This window comes from Sphaeramia orbicularis, chromosome 6 (assembly GCF_902148855.1).
Source record: "Sphaeramia orbicularis chromosome 6, fSphaOr1.1, whole genome shotgun sequence".
NCBI lineage: Eukaryota > Metazoa > Chordata > Actinopteri > Kurtiformes > Apogonidae > Sphaeramia > Sphaeramia orbicularis.
Genome location: NC_043962.1, coordinates 51,966,545 through 51,990,454, shown reverse-complemented (window position 1 = coordinate 51,990,454; position 23,910 = coordinate 51,966,545). Strand labels below are relative to the sequence as shown.

At 39.7% G+C, this 23,910-nt stretch overlaps 1 long non-coding RNA gene across 1 annotated transcript; it reads right to left on the bottom strand.

Annotated features, from left to right (window-relative positions):
• Positions 1-12,070: 12,070 nt before the first annotated feature.
• LOC115420823 (uncharacterized) lies at positions 12,071-12,635 on the bottom strand. Its single transcript, XR_003935606.1, has 2 exons — positions 12,549-12,635; positions 12,071-12,156 (listed from the first exon to the last, which is right to left on the bottom strand). It is a non-coding gene; the product is annotated as an uncharacterized LOC115420823 (long non-coding RNA).
• Between the last annotated feature and the right edge of the window lie 11,275 nt (positions 12,636-23,910).

The window sequence follows — 23,910 nt, the reverse complement described above, 5'->3', positions numbered from 1 at the left end:
TAAAACAGGTACATATATTTAAAACTAAACTTAAAGTCTGACCAGCAGGCAAAAGCTTTCAAGTTTTAAAAAAGAATATAAACAAAACAGACCATCTTCATGAAACAATGCTGGAAGTATGTACGTGGGGGTGAGTTTTAGGGTTGCAACGCTACACATCGTACCGTCATACTGTTCGGTACGCCCCTCACAGTTTGGTACGAGTACATAAAGCAGTACGGCTGTTTTGTCATTTTCAAATGACATTTCCGGACAACTCCCATTCATATTAGAGCTCTGCAAGACGACTGACTTAAGGAATTCTACCGTCATTGGTTGGAGCTGGATGCGGAGCCTGGCTACTGCATTACATGGCAGAGCTGGAAGCGGAGAGCCCAGTGCGAGCTGGACGTGGCGAGCCCAGCCCAAGCTGGAAACGGCGGACCCCGGCTTGAGCCGGACACAGTGCACAGCCTTTCCAACTACCCTTCTCAATATTAGCTTTAGTATCCACATCAGTAAGATCTCCTCTGTTGTTGCCATATTTGTTATGGTTGACTTTCTTCTTCTTCTTTTCAAAAAACTTTACTCTTCTTCACGGTATTCGGCCAGTATGGTAATCAAGAGCGACACCCTCTGATGGATTGATTGAGAAACACTCATTCCAACGTAGAGGATGCATGAAAGTGTGAAGGCAGTGACGCATGACAATGTTAGAAACAGATGAACCTATTTACATACATAAAGGAACACAAATTAGCCTTAAGGCTCTCCATCAGCTCCCAGTTATGTGTCGGTGCACAGCTCCAGCCAGCCTCTGCGTCCAAAATGTACCGAACCGTGGATAACCTGTACTGTTGCATCCCTAATGAGTTCTGTAACTACTGTTACTGGTGTAAACTGAAAGTGAAACTTAACATGCTTTGAACGTCCGACTTCCAGGTTCTGTGCCTCTGTTGTACGCCTGAGCCGAAACAGTTGGCACCCTACTTTTCAGTAACCCGGTCGCCCGAGTTCTCAGCCAGATTTTCTCCCGAGGAAACACTCATCTCCCGCTGCAGCCCAAACATTAGCGTTTGTGCTGCAGCTGCTCTAACGCCTGTGCCGTGTGTGTCAGTCTAACTTGACATGGCTCTAGCGTGATTGGTTCAGTGTGGCGCTACTTAATTATGATTGGTTGCTCTTACATCTGTCAAAACATGGATGAATGAATTCTATTGTAATAGTATCAAGCATGTCTCATATTTCTATTGAGGAAAAGTTATTTCTTGATATATCAATATTGTTTTATCGCCCAGCCCTACTGTGAACCAAAAATAATGAATTTGAGCAAAATCTGACTTCATTGAACAAGATGAAAGACAACATACAACATTTAATTATGGTGTTGAACTCTGAACAAAACATTTCACAAATGTACAGGAGGAGTGTTTGATATGAGATAACATGGCAAAATTGTCATTTTTTCCTTCATGCTGGGTGTTGACAACCACTTTATCATTATCAATATTTTCTGAGGTTTTATAAACTATTAATTGACAAAATAATGGACAGATTTAGGTTATTTCAGTCTCTATTGAAAGTTTTCCAGAATCTTTGCAAATAGTAAACAAAATTTAACAATATTTAAGACTTTGTACTGAACATAAACCACCAGCGCTGTCATTGAACGCAACACAAAACCTGAAATAAACTGAACAAAACATCCTCAGCTCATCATAAATATTGCACATTTACCCCTTTGTTTGGCATCCATCTACTCTTCATGTTTTCTAGCATCCTTGTTTTTTTGCTGATAATAATAAGTAAATTAGTTTGGGCAGCTCCAAAATAATTGGAAGACCTTTTAAAGCATATAAATGAATCAACTGTGAAGATAATTGTCCCTAAAACCTGTACAACCCTTTGATCATCTACACACCTGAATGAAACTGAAATATCTGAATGCACAGGCCTCGACTTCACCTACAAACTCCCCTCAATCAGCGTAATGCTGTTTTCACTTCCTCTTTTGTCTTACTCGCATAAGTTCCCCTTCACCTCTGAACTATAAAAATACTTGTGTGAATGTTTCTCTGTCATGATCGATGGTGTTGGTTTCATCACTTTCACTAAATGTGCCTGAGTAAGCCTGAATTCCCTGATGATAGTTTTAATAATTTCTCTAAAAACAGAAAGAACTCCACCTGAGGATTTAAAAAAAAACACGGGAGAGGTTTTTAGCTTCATAACACCTATGTTTAGACACCTATGTAAAGCCAAGATATAGGTGAGAAGCCCCCACAAAGCCCCACTGTTGAAAAATTTACCAGAGAACATACTGATTTTTTGGGGGGACTGATGGAAGCAAGATTACTCTTTTTGGGTCAAGGGGCTGCAGACTCCGATTCTTTTGAAATTTGACAGACATACTCAACCAGGAGAGGTGCAGTGCCAAGTTTAATAGCTGCATTTCATTTTTTGGATTTTTTAAAAAATGTTTTATTTTAACAAATGTTTGAAAATTTGAGCTCAAAATTTGAAATCTGCCCAAATAATTTTTCCAAAACTATTCACCCCATTCTTTTCAAATCTGATACATCCATCCATCCATCCATCCATTATCTGCCGCTTATCCAGGGCTGGGTCGCGGGGGCAACAGTCTAAGCAGGGATGCCCAGACTTCCCTCTCCCCAGACACCTCCTCCAGTTTTTCCGGGGGGACCCCGAGGCATTCCCAGGCCAGCCGAGAGACATAGTCTCTCCAACATGTCCTAGGTCTTCCCCGAGGCCTCCTCCAGGGAAGCATCTGAAACAGATGCCCAAACCACCTCAACTGGCCCCTCTCGATGTGGAGGGGCGGCGACTATTCTCCGAGCTCCTCCCTGGTGACTGAGCTCCTCACCCTAAAAAAATCTGATACACATGTTCTATAATACCAGGAGAAACTGCAGTACCAAGTTTAATGGCTGAATTAGAATTTTTGGGATTTTTTGACTAAACTAAGGTCAAGGTGACTTTATTGGTACATGTAGGAAGATTTGTTATGCAGGCTGGAGAGGGAATCTCAGACGTTATATACACAAAACATTAAAAACACAGGACACTTACAGAGGACAGATTAAAAACTACCTAGAAAGGACAGTAATTTAGGAAAGTTGTCCAATTGTCCTTGGCTGAAATACCTGTTCACAAATTGGCCGACTCCAGCACAGATGTGAAAGAGTTCTCAGAAACACTGGTTATACAACTAATTATTGGTTCAGTGATTCAATGGAAAGCTAAATCTTCAAGCATTTTTCAGTTTATATAGTAAATGTTGGATTTTGGAAAGAAAAATGCAGACACTGGCATTTGTTTAAGAGCCTATTCCTTTTACTTTACTTTGTACAAAGTAATAACAAATTAATTTTTTTTTTTTTTTTCTTCACGTTTTGATTTTAAACTAGAAAGTGCAGTGTTCCCAATCCATTTGAGTGTATGGAAATAAAAGCTATATGGATCTTGAGCTTCACTCACTTCTTAGCTCACCTGATGATTACCCATGAGTTATTGAGAAGGCACTGTGTTTGAGTCTTCATTGTTGTCTTGGTTAGCAATTTCTTCAAATATCTTGTTTGATGAAACTCCTGTTGGATTAATTTCAAATTTTATATGTACCTTCTTTGGTACAATGTCTACAAACTTCGTTAATAGTTTTGAGAAATTTGGATTTTAGAATTTTAGCTGAATTTTTTGAAATATTAAAAATTAGCCTTTACTTATAATGGTCCATATTTTGATGGCTTACAACGTGGAGATGGTTAGAGATATGAATATAGTTACTATTGAGCACTGACAGGAAGTCATATATGGATTTTCTTTTAATTTGTTGAGTCATCCTTAAGTGAAAGTACGACCCACTTCTGTTGGGAGATTGATCTCCTGCATCAAGACCACGGGACTCAAAAGGTGAAGACACACCAACCCAATTTTTGTCGTCGGGCAGTCTGTCGAGGTCGGTGACATGAGTCTGGTTGGTGTGTTCTGTGCGATTGGCCGTTGTTAATGCCATCGCCAGTCTTTTCAGCTGATTCAACAAGTGTAATTGGCCACCACCCGTCATTCAGTCGGACCAATCTGATTGGCCCTTGACTAGTGAATCAGTGAACAAGAAGTTTACATGTGTATACGGCTATGCCAGAGTACTTCACACTAGGGCTGCACGATATTGGAAAAAACTGTCATGAGGATTTTTTTTTATTCCTGCGATATATATTGCAATATGAAAAAATACTCAGGAGGATATAATAGCTGTGTGGTGCTGACATAAATGATCAAACAAATTAATTATGTTGTGTGTTGTGTCGTTGTGGCAACAGGTGCGTGGCACTGTCGACACAGCATACATGTTTTAATATCATCCTTCTTGTAGCCGAAATTATTCCAGATTAGTGGAGGAATGTTTTCTTCATTTTTGGTGATTTTCTCTTGTTCGTTGCTCATTTTTCAATGTTGTTACCAGCGACTCACTCCAAACTAGGGATGGGAATCGATAAGAATTTAACGATTCCAGTTCCATTGTTGATTTTGCTTATCGATCTGATTCCTTATCGATTCTCATTGGGTGAGGGAATAAAAGAGTACAAACGGGTGTGTTTGCATTAACTGTCTTTTATATAACTGTCTTTTATATTTCCATCTCTGCACTGAAAATATAACATATACAGTATGCACAAATAATAATAACATATGACTGTACAGCAATAATAATAATTCCATATCTGTTTTTAAAAATTAATTTAGCAGCAACCATAATAGCTCAGGTTGTAGATCTAAGCAGGCACTTAAACATGCCATTAAGGAATAATAACCAAATATTTACTTAAAACATGACTTAATCTTCACTGACGAAGTAAAGTGTGAAGTAAAATATACAGCAGTTATTCAAGGTTTGGAAAAAATAAAATGTGCTGTTCCTCAAGGAAAGAGCAAATATTTAGCATATCACACTTTTCTTAATATATGAAAGTACATAATAATAATATTAATAATAATAATAGTGGATTAGATTTCTATAGTGCTTTTCAAGGCACCCAAAGTGCTTTATATTATTGATCCATTATTAATTTGCTTTCATATTTTGACTCTGGTGGTGGTAAACTATGTTTGTAGCCACGGCTGCCATGGGGCAAGCTGACGGAAGCAAGCTGACGGAAGCATGGCTGCCAGTTTGCGCCAATTGGCCCCACCGACCACCACCAAGCATTCATACGCATTCATACATGTGTCTGCAACAAATTTTTTTGGCATTATAATTGATGACCAGTTAAATTGGAAAGAGCATGTAAACTTACTTTGATCAAAAATATCCAAAAGTATTGCTATAATGTATAAAACCAAAAACCTTCTAAATCAGAAGTCTCTCCATATATTGTACAATTCTCTTGTTCCTCCATATCTGAACTATTGTGTAGCGACATGGGGTAATAATTATAAATCAAATATTAATTCTGTATTCTTACTTAAAAAAAAAAGGCAGTTCAAATTGTCAATCAATCACAGTACTTAGCTCCAACAAATCCCCTATTTATGAAATTAAATGCTCTAAAACTGCACGATCTTGTTGACCTTAATACTCTTATCATAATGTATAAAGCCCATGACCATATGCTCCCCTACAGTCTACAGGAGATGTTTGAGCCAAGGCAAAATAATTATGATTTAAGGGGAACATCTGTGGAATAATCTGCAGCAAAACTTAAAAATGTCTTCTTCAATTTCTGCATTTAAAAGGATGTATAAATCCACTATAATAACAAAATATAGAACATTATCTGAATAAGTGAATATCAAGTTATAACACAGAAGATCCAAGATGATCCAAAGTGCATTTACAGTAGACCATGTACAGACCTCAGTGAATATGTGCATGATCTACTGGTACTGAGGATATTTACATCTAGTTAATATCAAGTACTTTATACAACACAGATACTACTGCTGTGGACCAGCAGGGTACGACTTTATTTTTGTAAATTATGATATTTTTCCCACCTGTTTTTAAATTACGACATTATTCTTGTAATATTATGGCTTTATTGTCGGGATATGACGACTTTAATCTCATAAATGAATGACATTTTTGTTATCTTTTTTTTTTTTTTTTTTTTTTTTTTTTTTACAACTACGACTTTATTCTCATAACATTGTGATTCCTTTTGTATTCAACTTTATTATCATAAAATTACAGGTTTTATATCGATATTTTATGACTTTATACTCGTAGTGACAAGCGTTTTTATTTTCTCATGTGGCCCTAATACCCCGTTGTAGCTTTATACTGGAGTAGTATTTGAAAAACTGGGTTAGCCTCAGTTTAAGTTAGTTTACTAATCATGTAGGAGCACAAGGTTCATAATCACAAAATGAAGACAAAAACCATGAAAGATCTGATCATGAAACCAAGAGCTTTACTAAGAAGTAACCTTAGCCAAAACAATACTTCATTTAAGGTATGATTTTACCCAAAAATACAACATAAATTGTTACCTGACATGAAACGGGATCCACAAATCTAGGTTTGGTTTCCTGGATTTGTGGATCCATCTACTTCTCTTTTCTTTGTCTTTCAGTGCCTGTAAAACGATAGCTCCGACTGTGTTTCAAACCTGTTCATACAATCAATTGCACAACAGCTCTTCCCCATTTTTTTATTGAATATCGTTCTTAAATTTTGACAGTATTGAAGCCAACGCTGCCATTCATCTCCCTCTTTCTACCACTCAGTGGGCGTAACCGCGGTGACTTCTGCTAGCGGTGACGTCACGTGCATATCCTCTATAATGTTCTTCAGCACATCTGTCATGTTCAACCTCTGATAGAAAATAAATTATATTTGTATCAAAAATGGCCTTCTGATGTCTTCACATCTAACTTATGAGTAACAGAAAATTTAAGCTTGACAAAAATAGTGATTTGATTTATATCTTAATACATATCACTATCGTCTGATATGAAAAGAATTATTGTGATTTGATTTTCTTCCATATCACCCAGCCCTACTGAATCATCAAAAATATTGTTTTAGAAAAAAAAGACATTGACCCTGATGTTCATTTTTGCTTGGCCAGGCCCATCTGCTTGTACTAAAAAGTCTCTGTGATTGTTACCTCTGCCAAAGAACAGTGAAGGTTGTGTTTTCATCAGGGTTTGTCTGTTAGCAAGATAACTCAAAAAGTTATGGACAGATTTGGATGAAATTTTCAGGAAATGTTGATAGTGGAATAAGGAACAAATGATTAAATTTTGCTGGTGTTTGGGGGGGGGGCCTTGGCAGAGGTCTGTGCTCTCCGAGTGTTTTTCTAGATTTGTACTGTTATATGTTATCTCAGTGGTGAATTTTAGGCCTTGTACTGCCACAAATGGTGCTGTGTTTATGACTCCTGTGATGTAAAACTGTCTGGCCGCAGTTAATGTTCAGTTACTGGTTTTGGTGGGGATTTTTGTTAACAGAATACACACCTGTTTGTGAGTCACATTCACTGCTTGACACATGATAACCTCAGAATGACGCGCTGACTCGGGATAAAGCTGTGTTTTGGACTTTCTGTATTTGCCAAAGTTTTCTCTCCGTTATCTGAACTGGATTCTGTTCAGATATTGAACAGACGCCTCTCGGTTTGATATCTAAAGGTGACAAGATCTAAAACCACTTAGCCTACCTGTTGAAAAAGAAAATTTCCATACATTTAGGATTCACAGCAAGTCTCTTTAGGTCTACTAGTTGTAGATTCTGATGATGAATTATGTTTTTGAGTTGGTACTGAAACTTCACTTTGTCACTTCACATCTTATCAAATGAGGAAATCTTTTGTTTCCAGTGTAAACACTTGTCAGCTAATGACCTGCAAAGTTAAACACATTTAATTTGTTGGTTCATGTACTGGAGATGTGGGAATGTGTTTATCCACAGCAGTGACATTAGGGAAGTCTGCATTCTTTATTCAGAATGTAGCATAACAGAGGATTTTCACTGTGTGGTTCTGTTTGTCTGATAGTGTATTCTGACATCTGATAGAAAACAGTTTAGTTTCTATATCACTGCATGAAGATTAAAGACCAGAGGTTTCCTGTTGAAGTTCAGATAACATGTAACTGTGGTTGATCAGATGTTCTGATACTTTGGTGAACGTAAACATGTCCACTAACTGTTAATTACAGACACTTAGTGGGTTTACATGACAATTAAAAAACAAATTATTGCATTAGGCCAACCAAAACTGGACTTTAAAAGTGCATGTAAACACTTTAGCTCAACCAAAATCGAAGTTCTAATACTCAGACTAACAGACCTAGATAATTTGATTGAAAGTCTGTCTACTCCTGCATGTATACCGACCAGTGGAACTGGAACAGGATGAGGTGTTCTGCACATGCACTAGAGCTCTATGCCATATCCTGGCCTGGAAATCAAATGTCATGCATCTCATCTGCACAAAAAGTAGAGCGGACAAAAAGAACGCTATGTACAAATTTGCAGCGTTGTCCACAGTCATGTCAACAGTCCAATTAAACAGCTTAGTCAAGCTGCAGTTGTAGCTTGTGTAAACTGCATTTAAACATACTGACTGTCATTTTTAGGGTTCAGTGTTAATCTATTTGGACAATATCAGTTTCCACCTTTTCAGATGCATTCGTGCTGCTTCTCTATTAAAAGGTTTGTTTGTAGATTGGCCCATACCACATTGCAAATGTTGTATCTGAGTGATAGTTGACACTTCATGTGCATCGGTAAAATGTCAAGTGATTTTTGAAGTGAACTTTTGAAAAGGTTAAAAAAGAAAATGCAATTTATCTGTTTCCAAAAACTGTTTTGAAGAATCTATGCTGCATAATGTGGTCAGCAGATGGTGCTGTTAAACATGGCTCTGATACACAAAGTGAGGAAGTACAACATGCATTTGGAATAATTTAGTCTCTTCATCATCCACATGACGTATTGGATCTGATGGAGAAAACAGCTAATCAGTCAGCTGATCAGTCATGTGAGTTAAATGTTCGCTATGTGAGAATTTTTTATTTAAAAAAAAAAAAAAAAGTTGTTCCACTTCTCTATGTGCATGAATTCACTAAAAAACCAACTCAAGTCAAAAAATTGTACAAAACCAGTCAATTTTTCCAAATTGATCTGTACTAATTTTCCAGTGTAAAATTTCAAAATGCACAGTAAATCAATTTTGGAAAACACAGTGTGTCACAAGATACAGCATAAACACTTGTTCCCTTGGTCTCAAGAATTCACCAATTAGATTTTGGTGGTCAAAGGTTAAGGTCCCTGTGAACTCATTCTTATGGATATGATATCTCAGGAGCACACAGAGGGACTTTTTTTTTTTTTTTTTTACCAAATTTGATACTCATATTCACTTCACTTTTTGTTGATGAACCGAATTGATTTTGGTGATGAATGGTTAAGGATACAGTGACCTCATGTGTCTGTTCTTAAGGAAACCTTGAGCCTTGAGGAAATGACATTCATTTGGGCTTGATAATGAACAAGGTTCAGCCAGGGGGGGTGCACATGTGCGGTTTGGCCTGGGGGGGGTGCACGCGTGGTTCAGCAGGGGGTGCACGTGCGTGGTTCGGCTGGGGGATACACGCCCGAAACACCTCCCCAGGGAGGTGTCCAGTAGGCATCCTCACTAGATGTCTGAATCACCTCAACAGGCTCCTCTTGATGTGGAGGAGCAGTGGCTCTACTCTGAGTCCCTCCCGGATGTCCGAGCTCCTCACCCTATCTCAAAAGGCTGAGCCTGGCCACCCTGCGGAGGAGACTCATTTTGGCCGCTTGTATTCGCGACCTTGTTCTTTCAGTCATTACCCAGAGCTCATGAGCATAGGTGAGTGTTGGCACATAGATTAACCAGTAAATCAAGAGCTTCACCTTTGGCCTTAGTTCCCACTTCACCACAACAGACCAGTTTAGATAGATGATAGATACTTTATTGATCCTTTGCAGGAAATTATTTGATTACAACAGCAGTAACAACATCACTGCAGACGCCGCCCTGATCCACCTGTTGAGTGGGCACTCCGCCCTTTTCCAGCTGAGGACCATGGCCTCAGACTTGAAGGTTCTGATCTTCATCCAAGCCACTTCAGTAAGCACCTGGTGGCTGGGCCTTTGCCCATGGGGTCCAGCCAGGCCCAGCCCAAACCGGAGACAAAGAGTCATTGTCTTGTAGGCCCACCTCCTGCAGGGGAAAGCAGAAGGGCCTGGTGCTTTGTGGATTGAACAGCAGACCAAGGTGGGGGCCTTGGTGGTCTGATCCTTGGTTGTGGAAACAGGCTGCCTGGGACATGGAAGACATTGTATAATGGTACAAAAAGTTTTTGGACACCCCATGCCTTTGTGATATATTGCATTAGGAATCACTCTTAAACCATTGAACTATGCCAGGTATTGTGCCATTCTCAAAACCCACATGATTTTGTCTTCACATGCACTGTTCTGTCAAGGTCAAAACTGGATATTTCAGTAAAATAATGCCCCTTGCCACATATCCAGGGCGTGACATAATGAAACTGTCGAAAATTTGTTTTTGTTGTTGTTAATAAAAAAAATAAAAAATAAAAACATGGGCATTTGCATCTGTCTGTCTGATGCAGCCATACAAGATTTTTCCACAAATGTTGCATGATATTGAGTATGTAAAATTTTAAGTGTGTCCAAATTTTTTTCCACTACTGTTCAGCATTTGCATTCTAATGTCTGGCCTGTGATGTTTTCATCTTAGTCCATCTGTCCAGACCGGGTGTTAAACTGTAACTATAGATTTGTTTCAGTAAATATTCTTATCAGAACTGAATTCTGTCAGATCTGTTTATGGCCTAAGACATTTTATGTCAGGCTGAACAGGCTGGATTTGTGATGTTTTTGCAGGTTTAACTGACTGCAGCCAGCCTTAGCTGTTTAGATGGAGTGTTTTCTAGTGCTGCTGCTAAGGACGCATTTTCTAACGATTAATCTTTTAACAAATTTTTCGATTAGTCAACTAATGTAAACGACTAATTTGAAAAAAAAAAATCAAGTCCATTTTATTTTGAATTGTGTGTGTGGGGGGGTACGCAGACGCAAACTTGAGATGCTTGTAAGACGGGGGTTTCTCTCTCTCTCTGAGGCACTGTGGCATTCCTGTGCCGCTGCAGCATACCTGTGCCATCATGGCATACCCGTGGCATATCAGTGACATCGTGGCATACCCGTGGCACGAAGCCGCAGCCATACCCGTGGCTTGTTTCTGGCAGTGGTCGCATGGAGATCCCATTCCTACTGCATTTGAGATGGGAGGGAGACCAAAAATAAATAGGCGGTCAATAGTAAAACGTGTCATGACCCAGCTCAAAAGGTCACAACAAAAAAGGAGACAACACCTTGTTAAACTTTCCCAAATTATCTTTATTGAACATATTTAACCAATATAAATAATCAAACGAATCATCACTTTAATGGTGAGGAGTGAAGTGCAGGGTGAGTGTAACTGAAGTTTTACACAGACAAGAAAACATAAACAGCTAGCTATATTCTGAAAATACTTGTCATGAGAGAGGATGTGTCGCTGTTTGTTTTCCTGCCTCATAGAGTTCTAGAACATGAAGGCCTGTCACAGGTATTACACAACCACCATATCAGCTTGAAAGAGAACTGCAAGAGTTTTATATAATGGCGACACTCCTTTCCATTCACCAGTGTGTAAATAGAGGGATGACATTAAAAATTAAAGATTAAAGAGTCCTTTATTGTATTTGTACACACAGAGCATACACCACAAAATTCAGATGCACGTATAGAGACACAAATGGCATATTTGACCTTTCTTTGCTGCCCTGTTAATCAAAGAAATGTGTTATCCATCATCTACTCATGACATGAAGTGAACAGCACTGACAAAACAGAACTGACAGAACAGACAGAATGTCATTGTTGTCTTTTAAAAGTTCAGAGTGAAGAATGGATCAGTATTCTGAATACTATGTTTTAAAAGTGCATCATGTGTTTAGTAATTGCAAATATATAATACTGTTACATGACTGTAGCCCTTTTCACACAGCACTTCTGTTCTGGGAATATTTAGGCCCGAGCCGAGTAAAGGCGGCGCAGGGCCTATTGAGTCTGCAGTGGGCGCATGGGGATGAAATTGCAAGTGACGCGGTTGCCTTTCTCTACTGTCGCCACTCACACATATTCACATTCACAGCAGTGAGACCTTTAAGAACATGTACATGAGGTGTACAAACCACATATTTACACCTGCTTGGAATGAATGGGAGACAATAGGACACGTCCAGTCGGGGTCAGTCACATGTGTGTAAGTGCACGACATGTGACATCTGACCCCACAGACATGTGGGGGACCTTGAGAGCTTTCAAATAAGCCCAAATACATGGTTGCCACGGAAACGGCTACATTGTCCTTGCTCAGAATATTATTATTATATATATATTTTTTTTCTTTTGTCTTATTAGGCCCGAGCCGAGTAAAGCCGGCGCAGGGCCTATTGAGTCTGCAGTGGGCGCATGGGGACAAAATCGCCAGTGACGCGGTCACCTTTCGCCACTGTCTCCGCTCTCACACATATTCACATTCACGGCACTGAGACCTTTCTGAAGATGTACATGACGTGCACAAATCGCATATTTACACCTGCTCTGAATGAATGGGAGTCAATGGGACACGCCCACTCAGGGTCAGTCACGTGTGTAAGTGCATGACATGTGACATCTGACCCCACAGACATGTGGGAGAGCTCGAGAGCTTTCAAATAAGGCCAAATATGTTGTTGCCACGGAAACGGCTATATTGTTCTTGCTCAGATTATTATTGTTGTTTTTTTTGTTTTTTTTTCTTCTCTTGCTCTTTGAGCTCAAATTTGACCCTCTGAACATTTACGAAAACTCACCAAATTTTGCCCAAAATTCAGAAGTGCGAGAAATTGAATTTACATATAGGTTTCATAGATGTCGGGAAAGAAATGTTGCGACAGCGCCCCCTTGAAAAGTAGAAATACATTACGCCAATGGGAGCACATCCAATGTAAAGTTTGTCATAGAGCCACGAAAATCGGTACACAGATTCATCATGAGGAGACAAGGGCATCAAAAGTAGGCCGAATTTTTGGGATCGGTCTCACCGTTTTTTTGTGTGACAACGTCGCAAACTTTGCAAAGTTTCTTCGGAAATTTACCATTACAAAAATTGTCTCAGCTCAGACATATGAACACTGATTTGGCTCAAATTTCAATCAAACGTCTATCTCCAAGGCCTACACCCATTTATTGAAAGAAATTGAAATTTTGCACTATAGCGCCCCCTACAAATGTACATTTACAGAAATGACATCATATCGGACATACCAACACCGATTTGGCTCAAATTTGACTCAGACATCTGTCTCCCAGGACTACACCTATTTGTTAAAAGAAATTGAAACTTCACACTACAGTGCCCCCTACAAGTTTTTTTTAAATTTTTTTATTAAAATTGCTTCAGTTTGAACATACGAACACCGATTTGGCTCAAATTTGACTCAGACGTCTATCTCCCAGACCTACACCCATTTATCAGAAAAAATTGACATTTGGTGCTATAGCGCCCCCTACAACTTTACCTTTACGATAATTGCTTCAGTTTGGACATACGAACACCAATTTGACTCAAATTTGAATCAGTTTTCAATCTCCCAGGCCTACACCCATTTATCAAAAGAAATTGCCATTTTGCTCATTAGCACCCCCTACAAATTTACCTTCATGAAAATTGCATCAGTTCAGACATACGAACACCGATTTGGCTCAAATTTGACTCAGTGGTACATCTCGCAGGCCTACACCCATTCAATGGAACAAATTGAAATTTAGCTGCATAGCGCTCCCTACAGATTTACTTATACAAAAATTTCTTTAGTTTGGACATACAAATAAATATTTGCCTCAAATTTGAATCAGTTGTCAATCTCCCAGGCCTACACCCATTCATCAGAAGACATTGAAATTTGGTGTTACAGCGCCACCTGCTGAATGATGGACGTACTTCTACTGGACGTGCCCACGGCGAGGGCGTTTAGATGCCACTTGCGGCTTTAATTTTTCTTTCTCCTGCGCTTTGAGCTCAATTTTGACCCCCTGAACATTTACGAAAACTCACCAAATTTTGCCCAAAATTCAGAAGTGCGAGAAATTGAATTTACATATAGGTTTTGTAGATGTTGGTAATTTGGCGCTATAGCGCCCCCTACAACTTTACACTTGCGACCTCATGATAATTGCTTCAGTTTGGACATACGAACACCAATTTGGCTCAAATTTTAATCAGTTTTCAATCTCCCAGGCCTACACCCATTTATCAAAAGAAATTGCCATTTCGCTCAATAGTGCCCCCTACAAATTTACCTTCACGAAAATTGCATCAATTCAGACATACAAACACCGATTTGGCTCAAATTTGACTCAGTGGTACATCTCGCAGGCCTACACCCATTCAGTGGAAGAAATTTAATTTTAGCTGCATAGCGCCCCCTACAGATTTACTTATACAAAAATTTCCTTAGTTTGGACATATGAACAGTGATTTGCCTCAAATTTGAATCAGTTGCCAATCTCCCAGGCCTACACCCATTGGTCAGAAGACATTTAAAATTCACACAATAGCGCCCCCTACAAATTTATCCTTACAAAAATTGCATCAGTTCAGACATACGAACACCGATTTGGCTCAAATTTGACTTAGTGGTACATCTCACAGGCCTATACCCATTCAATGGAACAAATTGAATTTTGGCTGCATAGCGCCCCCTACAGATTTACTTATACAAAAATGTCTTTGCTTCGTACAGACGAACGCCGATTTACCTCAAATTTGAGTCAATTGTCAATCTCCCAAGACTACACCCATTCATCAGAAGACATTGAAATTCGGGGCTAGAGCGCCACCTGCTGAATGATGGACATACTTGTACTGGACGTGCCTGTGGCGAGGGCCTTTAGATGCCGCTTGCGGCTTTATTTTTATTTTTTTAATTAATTTATTTATTTGTCTTATTTTTCTTTCTCCTGTGCTTTGAGGTCAAATTTGACCCCCTGAACATCTACAAAAACTCACCAAATTTTGCCCAAAATTCAGAAATGCAAGAAATTGAATTTACATATAGGTTTCATAGATGTCAGTAAAGAAATGTTGCTGCAGAGCCCCCTTGAAAAGTGGAAATGCATTATGCCAATGGGAGCGCGTCCAACGTAAAGTTTGTCGTAGAGCCACGAAAACTGGTACACAGATTCATCATGAGGAGACAAATAAAAAATATTATTGTGGCCACGCCCCTAAACCAACCGGAAGTCGGCCATATTGGATTGAAATTTCCAAAATGCTGAGTCAGCATTTTTGCTGACGTTGCATTTTAACTATCTCCTCCTTGGGCGTTTGGCCGAATGAGCTCAAAATTGGTGTACAGTATCTAGAGAAGTGGGGCATCAAAAGTTAGCTGAATTTTTAGGATCAGTTTTACTGTTTTTGTGCAAGGAGGTCACAAAATTTGTGAAGTTTTTTCAGAAATTTGCCTTTACAAATCTTGCTTCAGTTTGGTCATACAATCACCGATTTGGCTCAAATTTGAATCAGTTGTCAGTCACCCAGGCCTGCAGCCATTTATTGGAAGAAATTTAAATTTTGCACTATAGTGTCCCCTACAAAGTTCCCTTTACAAATATTGCTTCAGCTTGGACATACAAACACTGATTTGGCTCAAATTTGAGTCAGTTGTCTATCTCCCAGGTCTACACCCATTCATCTAAAAAATTGAAATTTGGCTCCATAGCGCCCCCTACAAATTTAATTTTACTAAAATTGGTTCAGTTTGGACATACGATCACCTGTTTGCCTCAAATTTGAATCAGTTGCAATCTCCCAGGCCTACACCCATTCATCAGAAGACATAAAATTTGATGCTAGAGCGTCACCTGCTGAATGATGGACATACTTTTACTGGACGTGCCCATGGCGAGGGCCTTTCAATGCTGCTTGCGGCTTTAATTTACCTCTAATACAGAATGATGTCTGTGTAAACAAAATGGTGGGATAATTTGGTCCCACCTCTGTCACGCCTCTGGCAGAGGTCGCGTTAACCGAAAATATTCCGTCATTGACCAATTTTTTTTAAAAGATGATGGAAAGTTCTGAGGGCTGTGTGTCATTTTGACAGATTAAAATACTGAGGGTAATCTACCAAAGAAAGTTTTCATACAACACTGTGAACAGAACCTGTTTGCAGGATTGCTGGTCTGTCTGTCTCTTAACAAGGCATCAAACAGTCCGTAACAGCAAACTACCTGTATATAACCCTACAGCACCACCGTTCACAACCACACTGAGTACAACACTGCAGAGTCCTGCATCAGGTCAGATACCCAGACAACAGGAACATGCATGGACGGGTAAAAAAAAATAAGAGGGGCACGGGTAAAATTAAATGAAATGTAGGTGGGTAGCAGGCAAGGAAATGAAAAACTAAGATGATTTATGGATGAAAATAATTTGCAGGGCATTTACAGATGATCAAATTTCACCGTGGTTGATCCACAGCTGGTTTCTTTTATTTTGAAGTGAGCTTTACATCCAGCCACAGACATTATTGAGCAGCACATATTACAGATTTATTGATGGTGTGTGTTTTAGCCAAAAATAAAGCCCTTAAAAGTGAGTTACTGTGTAGACAATGTGTTTAATCACGGGTCGGGTCGGGTTGCGGGTCTGATATATGCCGTTACTTCTTTCAAATGGCTCCCCATTAGTTCAACAATAATAGACCCACTGTCCAGTTGATGGGCAGTGTGCATATTAATCACTCACTGTCAAGTCTTGTCTCATTGTTTAGCTGACTTGAAGGACTTTCTGCGTGATCTTGAAAAAGTCTCATTTTTAGATACAGACCTGATCAAAATCTTAAGACCAGTTGAAAAATTGCTAGAATTTACCTTTTGCACATTTGGATCTTAATGAGGTTTTAAGTAGCGCTACAATATACAAAAGCAAGAAGGGGGAGTGAGACAAAAAGCACTTTGAAAAAGTAATTTATTGAAAACAACAAGTAAACTGAAATAGGCTGTTTATCAGCTGATCAAAAGTTTAAGACCGCAGGCTATGAAAGCCAAAATCTGCTCAAAATTCTCATTTTCTGTCGGGCATTCACACGGTCATGCCCTCCTGATGGCTAAAGCTAAGAAGCTTTCTCTTCTTGAACGTGGTCGGATCGTCGAGCTGCATAAGCAAGGCCTCTCGCAGCGTGCCACTGCTGCTGAGGTTGGACGCAGTAAGACAGTCATTCTAAATTTTTTGACAGATTCTGAGCATTATGGAACAAAATAGTCAAGTGGTAGACCCAAAAAAATTACACCTGCGCTGAGCCGGAGGATCCGATTGACTGTCTGTCACAGGGCGGTCCTCGACCCAAATTAAGGCCCTTACTGGTGCCGACTGCAGCGCAATAACCATCAGACGGCATCTGCGGGAAAAGTGTTTCAAAAACAAAAAACGAATTCAAAGACCTCGTCTCCTACAACGCCACAAAACTGCCCGTTTAGACTTTGCCAGGGAGCATCAAACATGGGACACTGAAAGGTGGAAAAAAGTTTTATTCTCTGATGAGAAAAAATTTAACCTTGACGGTCCAGATGGCTTCCAACGTTACTGGCATGACAAGGAGATCCCACCTGAGATGTTTTCTACCCGGCACAGTGGAGGGGGGTCCATCATGATCTGGGGTGCTTTTTCATTCAGTGGAACACTGGAGCTTCAGGTGGTGCAGGGTCGTCAAACGGCGGCTGGTTACGTGCAGATGTTGCAGCGGGCATCCCTCATGACTGAGGGCCCTCGTCTGTGTGGTAACAGCTGGGTTTAAAAACAGGACAACGCTGCAGTTCACAATGCTCACTTGACAAAGGACTTCTTCAGGGAGAATAACATCACTCTTTTGGACCATCCCGCATGTTCCCCTGATTTAAATCCCATAGAGAACATTTGGGGATGGATGGCAAGGGAAGTTTATAAAAATGGCCATCAGTTCCAGACAGTTGATGCCCTTCGTGAAGCCATCTTCACCACTTGGAGCAATGTTCCCACCAGCCTCCTGGAAACACTCGCATCAAGCATGCCCAAACGAATTTTTGAAGTGATTAACAAGAACGGTGGAGCTACTCATTACTGAGTCCTACTGAGAAAAATTTTTTGTTCTGGTTTGGAGAGTTTTTTGTAATTTTTTGAGCGATGGTCTTAAACTTTTGATCAGCTGATAAACAGCCTATTTCAGTTTACTTGTTGTTTTCAATAAATTACTTTTTCAAAGTGCTTTTTGTCTCACTCCCCCTTCTTGCTTTTGTATATTGTAGCTCTGCTTAAAACCTGATTAAGATCCAAATGTGCAAAAGGTAAATTCTAGCTATTTTTCAACTGGTCTTAAGATTTTGATCAGGTCTGTATATGCCTGATCGTAGTCTGCAATTTGAAATGAGATTATCAGCACCAAAATAGATTATTTCCAAATGCTATATCCAGCTTCCCTGGTCAGGTCAGACAAGACTGGACTGATTTATGGCAGACTTATGTCACTATGACAACAACGCACTGACCGGCAGAGTTGAGTGGTGAAAAGTAAGCTCAATGAGTGAGGAGTAAGATCTGTCCTTTTTCCTAAAAAAAAGGGATTTCTTGCATGTATTTTGTTGTAATGGTGGACACTGGAACAGGAGCTGGACTGGCAGAAAGAAAAAGAAAACTAAACGGTAGCGTGATAGAGCACAGACTAAAACACCAGTAAACCTCTGCATTGAACCGATGAATAGAACTAAGGGAGTTAAAGGAATGAAAACAGAGCAGGAGATGGCCGCCTTCCTTCCTTATAGAAAGCTTCCGTCCTTTATACATATGCATTGGAACATTGTGTTTGACTATAGAGGGTATGCAAAAACGTCACTTCCCCTGTGGGCCACACCCCTCTAAATCAGACTGAGTGGCAAAAACCAACCTGCTCAACATGACGGAGTATGGCAGTAAACACAGCGAGACCGGGAAAATGTGACATGAAATTAAGGACAGTTGGACTCGACATGGATCCGTACAAGGTACCAAAGATCAAGTGGCCCATGAACAATGACATGTGGCCCAAAATTGCATATCCTGACATCCAGGGTATAGGGGATCATCGCTATTTTTACATGAAACAAATATACATGGTTTCATCATCACTGACAACCAGGTTCCAAAACTAGGCAGAGACCCAACTGATCCAAAGTCCATTTACAATAGACAGTGGACTGACCCCAGTGAATATATGCATGATCTACTGGTACTGAGGATATTTACGTCTAGTTAACATCAAGTACTTTTTACAACACAGGTACTACTGCTGTGGACCAGCAGGGTACGACTTTATTCTGGTAAATTATGATATTTTTCCCACCTGTTTTTAAATTACGACATTATTCTTGTAATATTATGGCTTTATTGTCGGAATATGACGACTTTAATCTCATAAACAAATTACATTTTTGTTAAATTATTAATTTTGTATAACTACGACTTTATTCTCATGATATTGTGATTCTTTTTGTATTCAATTTTATTATCATAAAATTATGGGTTTTATATTGATATTTTATGACTATTCTTGTGGTGACAAGCGTTTTTATTTTGTTATGTGACCCTAATACCCCATTGTAGCTTTATGTTCGAGTACCCCCGTATTTGAAAAACTGGGTTAGCCTCAGTTTAAGTTAGTTTACAAATCATGTAGAGCACAAGGTTCCTAATCACAAAATGAAGACATAAACCATGAAAGATCTGATCATGAAACCAAGAGCTTTACTAAGAAGTATTCGTTAGCTAAAACAATACGTAATTTAAGGTATGATTTCGCACAAAATTACAGCATAAATTAATGTTACCTGACACGAAACGGGATCCACAAATCTAGGTTTGGTTTCCTGGATTTGTGGATCTCTCTCTACTTCTCTTTTCTTTGGCTTTCGGTGCCTGTAAAACGATAGCTCCGACTGCTTTTCAAACTTGTTCATACAATCAATTGCACAACAGCTCTTCCCCATTTTTTATTAAATATTGTTCTTAAGTTTAGATGGTATTGAAGCCAACGCTGCTACTCATCTCCCTCTTTCTACCACTCAGTGGGTGTAACCACAGTGACTTCCGCTAGCGGTGACGTCACATGCATACCTTCTATCGTGACTGTTGGTAGCTCAGTCCAACACTTAGTAAACACTTCTGTGTTAGCCACAGGGCTGGCCTTGTGACATGGGTAATCTGTTTTATTTGGAACATTTTTCAGTCCCAAACTAAGGGCTTTGTAAGGTGAGACTGAAATGGTTCTGTATGGAGTTTAATGTTCATGATGGGGCCTGGATACTAAACTGCCCTTCAGGAACAAGACAATTCTAACAGAATACTGTGAATTAGGGCTGCACGATTAATCGATTTTAAATTGAAATTGGATTTTTTAATCAGGATGATTTTTAAAAAAGGGGAAATTGTAAAATCGATTTCATCTCTCTTGTGCCTCCGGGCCGCACGCTTGTGGGCTACCGTAGGCTCTTCCTCCTATCAGTGACAGCGGTCTGTCACAGAAGTCCGTGTAATGACTGGACTTTAAATCTGTTAATGAGCCTGCAGTACTTATACCAATGTAAGTCGTGGCTTCACACACGGATCCCGCAACTGAAATATAACTGCATGCGGATCACTCATCTTACGTTGTCCCGGATCCGTACCTTACTGTCTTCTTCTGATCCGGGTGCAGGTCTCGGGGTCATCAGCCTCAGCAGAGGAGCCCAGACAGCCCTGTGCCCACACACATCCACTAGCTCCACAGATAGAATCCCTCCAGCGTGTCCTGGGTTGGTCTGTTCCACGCACGGATCCCCCAGTTTAAATAGAACCGCATGGGGATCTCTCATATTATGTGGTCCATGCACACACGACTGATGCCTGTCACTGACTTACATTGGTATCACTTCTGTGGGCCAGATACCCCAAAAAGAAAAAAAACAAACAAACATTTTTTTAAAATAATTAATTTAGTCCTCTTGCTAAATTTTTCATTCAGTTCTGTAACACAAAACCAAATATTATTTATTTTTTGAAAGATGTTGAACTTTATTTAAAGCTGTTAGATAAATCTGGAAACAAAAAGGCTATAAAAAACATAAGTGTTCGCTCTGATTTGGACATTGTATTGTAGTGTATTCCCCCTGGCAAACTTATGTTATTTTCTTGTATACATTGTTTGTATACTCTACTTCATTCAATAAAGATTTAATTAAGAAAAAATAAACTTCTGTGGGTTCATCATGTGATACCATCACAGATTTGAGGTCAGAGCAGTGCCTTGGATTGTGGGCTGCTCACGAAAATGACATGCTGACTTCGATTGTCTTTGTAGTTTTACCCAAAAATCGAAAATCGAGTTTTTAGAGGAAAAAATTGGGATTTTTTTTTTTTGCCAAAATCGTGCAGCCATACTGTGAATGCAGAAGGCTGAAGCAGCTAGCACTGAACTGCTAATGCAGAATGATGAAGATGTTGAAGGACTGAAGTCATTTATGAAAATGACTGAATACTTTGTGGAAAAGCTAGAGCAAATGTTTATTATTGGGACATGTCTTAAGCAACAGTCTGTGAGGAACACTGGAGCACTGGTGTAAAAGAGACATAGAAGCAGGAGTCAGACTTTCAAAGTTTGGTTTCACGCCCGTTACTAAACTACACTACAAATGGACTTTATGAAGTTTGCTTGTCTCATTTCAGACATAACTTTGCACCCTGCAAGTTGCTGTCTTGAAAAAGAAATGCACAGTTGCAAAGAGGATCCGCTCTTCAGTCATTAGCTTCAAAATAAATGCAGCCTTGGCCAGAGTTACGCCCTTATGACAGTAGGCGCTAGTGCTCATGAGAAGCGGAGTCTTTGTCCCCTAAAAACTCCACCAATTCCGGCCGAAGGTGTAGCTGCAATCCACTGTAAACGAATTCTCTGCACAGGACCTTTAAGCCAAAATGATATGCTACTTTGTTAGTGCAAAATGCCGAGTCTCATTAGCTATTTTAAAAAGCCCAGTAAATGTGATGGCATTGATAAATGCGGTGAAAAAAGAGGGACTGATGCAATGGAGGATGAAGGACAAGCAAGTAGGCTAATACTGATAACATTTATCAGCCAACAGCAACTACAATTACTGCATCATTAAGATGTTTTTGAACATTAAATACTACTAAATAAGTGTCATTAAAAATTTAATTTGAAATGATGGATAATAATGTGTTGTGATGGAATTTTTACGACCCTGTCCGTCAAAATGATGGCCAATAAAAATGTCTAGTGCAACCTCTCGCCTCTGGAGGTAGTAGCACAGCCGTGGAATGAAATGGAAGGTGGAATCATGATTCCGGAATGCTTTGTAAAAGGATCACCTCTCATTCCGCAACCAAGGTGTGATGTTTTGATAATGTATTGCGTGTGTGACCCCCGGCCTTGTACAGTAAACAAACATATTAACGTGACCAGAAAGATGTCGAACTAGGGAGATGCTGAGATCATGTTATAAAGGATGCTCAGAAGCTTGATTTGAATTAAACTTAAAATCTGCATTGCTAAAATAAACATCGCTGTGCTCTAGGGGTGTAACGGTGCACTCGATGGTACCGAACCATTTCAGTTCGGAGCCTTCGATTGAATACGGAGGTGTACCAAATGAATACATGTAGCCTATGTGAAGAATGCAAACACTCGGGAAGCAGGGTAGCTGCAAGCAGAACCCATGTGCAGGATTTCCTCTATATACATTCAGCAGCAAATTTGCCGCAGCAAAAAAAACCAAAACACCACACATGAATTTAGGGCTGCAGCTATCGATTCTTTTTGAAGTCGAATATTCTACCAAAAATTTCAGCGATTATTTGAGTTATCAGATTTTTATAATTTTTTTTTGCATTTGTAAACAACAATACTATTGCGTGTGTGGTGTGTACATTATATGACTTTGTGCCCTTATTGTAAAACGTGCATGAAGCCTTCAAAGTGCACTGTTGTTCAGTCACTCCAATTCAAGTGTAGACTTTTATTTATTTGTTTGTTTGTTTGTTTGTTACAAAAGATCAAAATCCTTCTTCTATTTTATTATTGTGAAACACACATTGCACAAACCTGCAGAGAGCCCCATACACACAAGTATTACACAGCATTGAGCTACAAGAATGGGGTAATTTACCAGCACCGGGAAGACATGAACATAAGCAAAACCTGAATGTGTTTACAAAGGTTGATCTGAAAAGGGGCAGTTTAGAAGAAATTGGCATTTCTCACTTTGCGTTATTACCCGACACGATGGAGGAGGTTCACGCGGGGGATGGATCTCTAGGAGCGGGGAGATGCCGTGCACTCCCTCCGCTGTGGTGACTCTAGGACCCACCTTATATACTGTGGCCCAGATCAGGAGCCTGGAAGATGTTTTCAACTTCTGTCTCACTGACTAGATAGTCCAGATGACTGTGGACTGTACCAACCTCCAGGGAAAATGCTCCGTCCAGGACTGGACTGATATCTTTCTAGGAGAAGCCTGAAGGTTTTGTGCCAACACTGACTGGTATTTGGAACTGTTCAGAATTCCCTCCACCTTGACTAAGTCCCCAGTTCCAGCTGAAGAAAAACAGTCCCAAAGCATGATGCTGCCACCACCATGCTTCACTGTAGGTATGATGTTCTTTTGGTGGTGAGCAGTCTTGTGTTTGCACCAAATATACCTTTTGGAATTATGGCCAGAAAATTCAACTTTGGTTTCATCTGACCATAACACATTTTCCCACATAGTTTGGAAGATTTAATACATGTTTTTAAAATTTTTTTGCCGGGCTTGGGTAT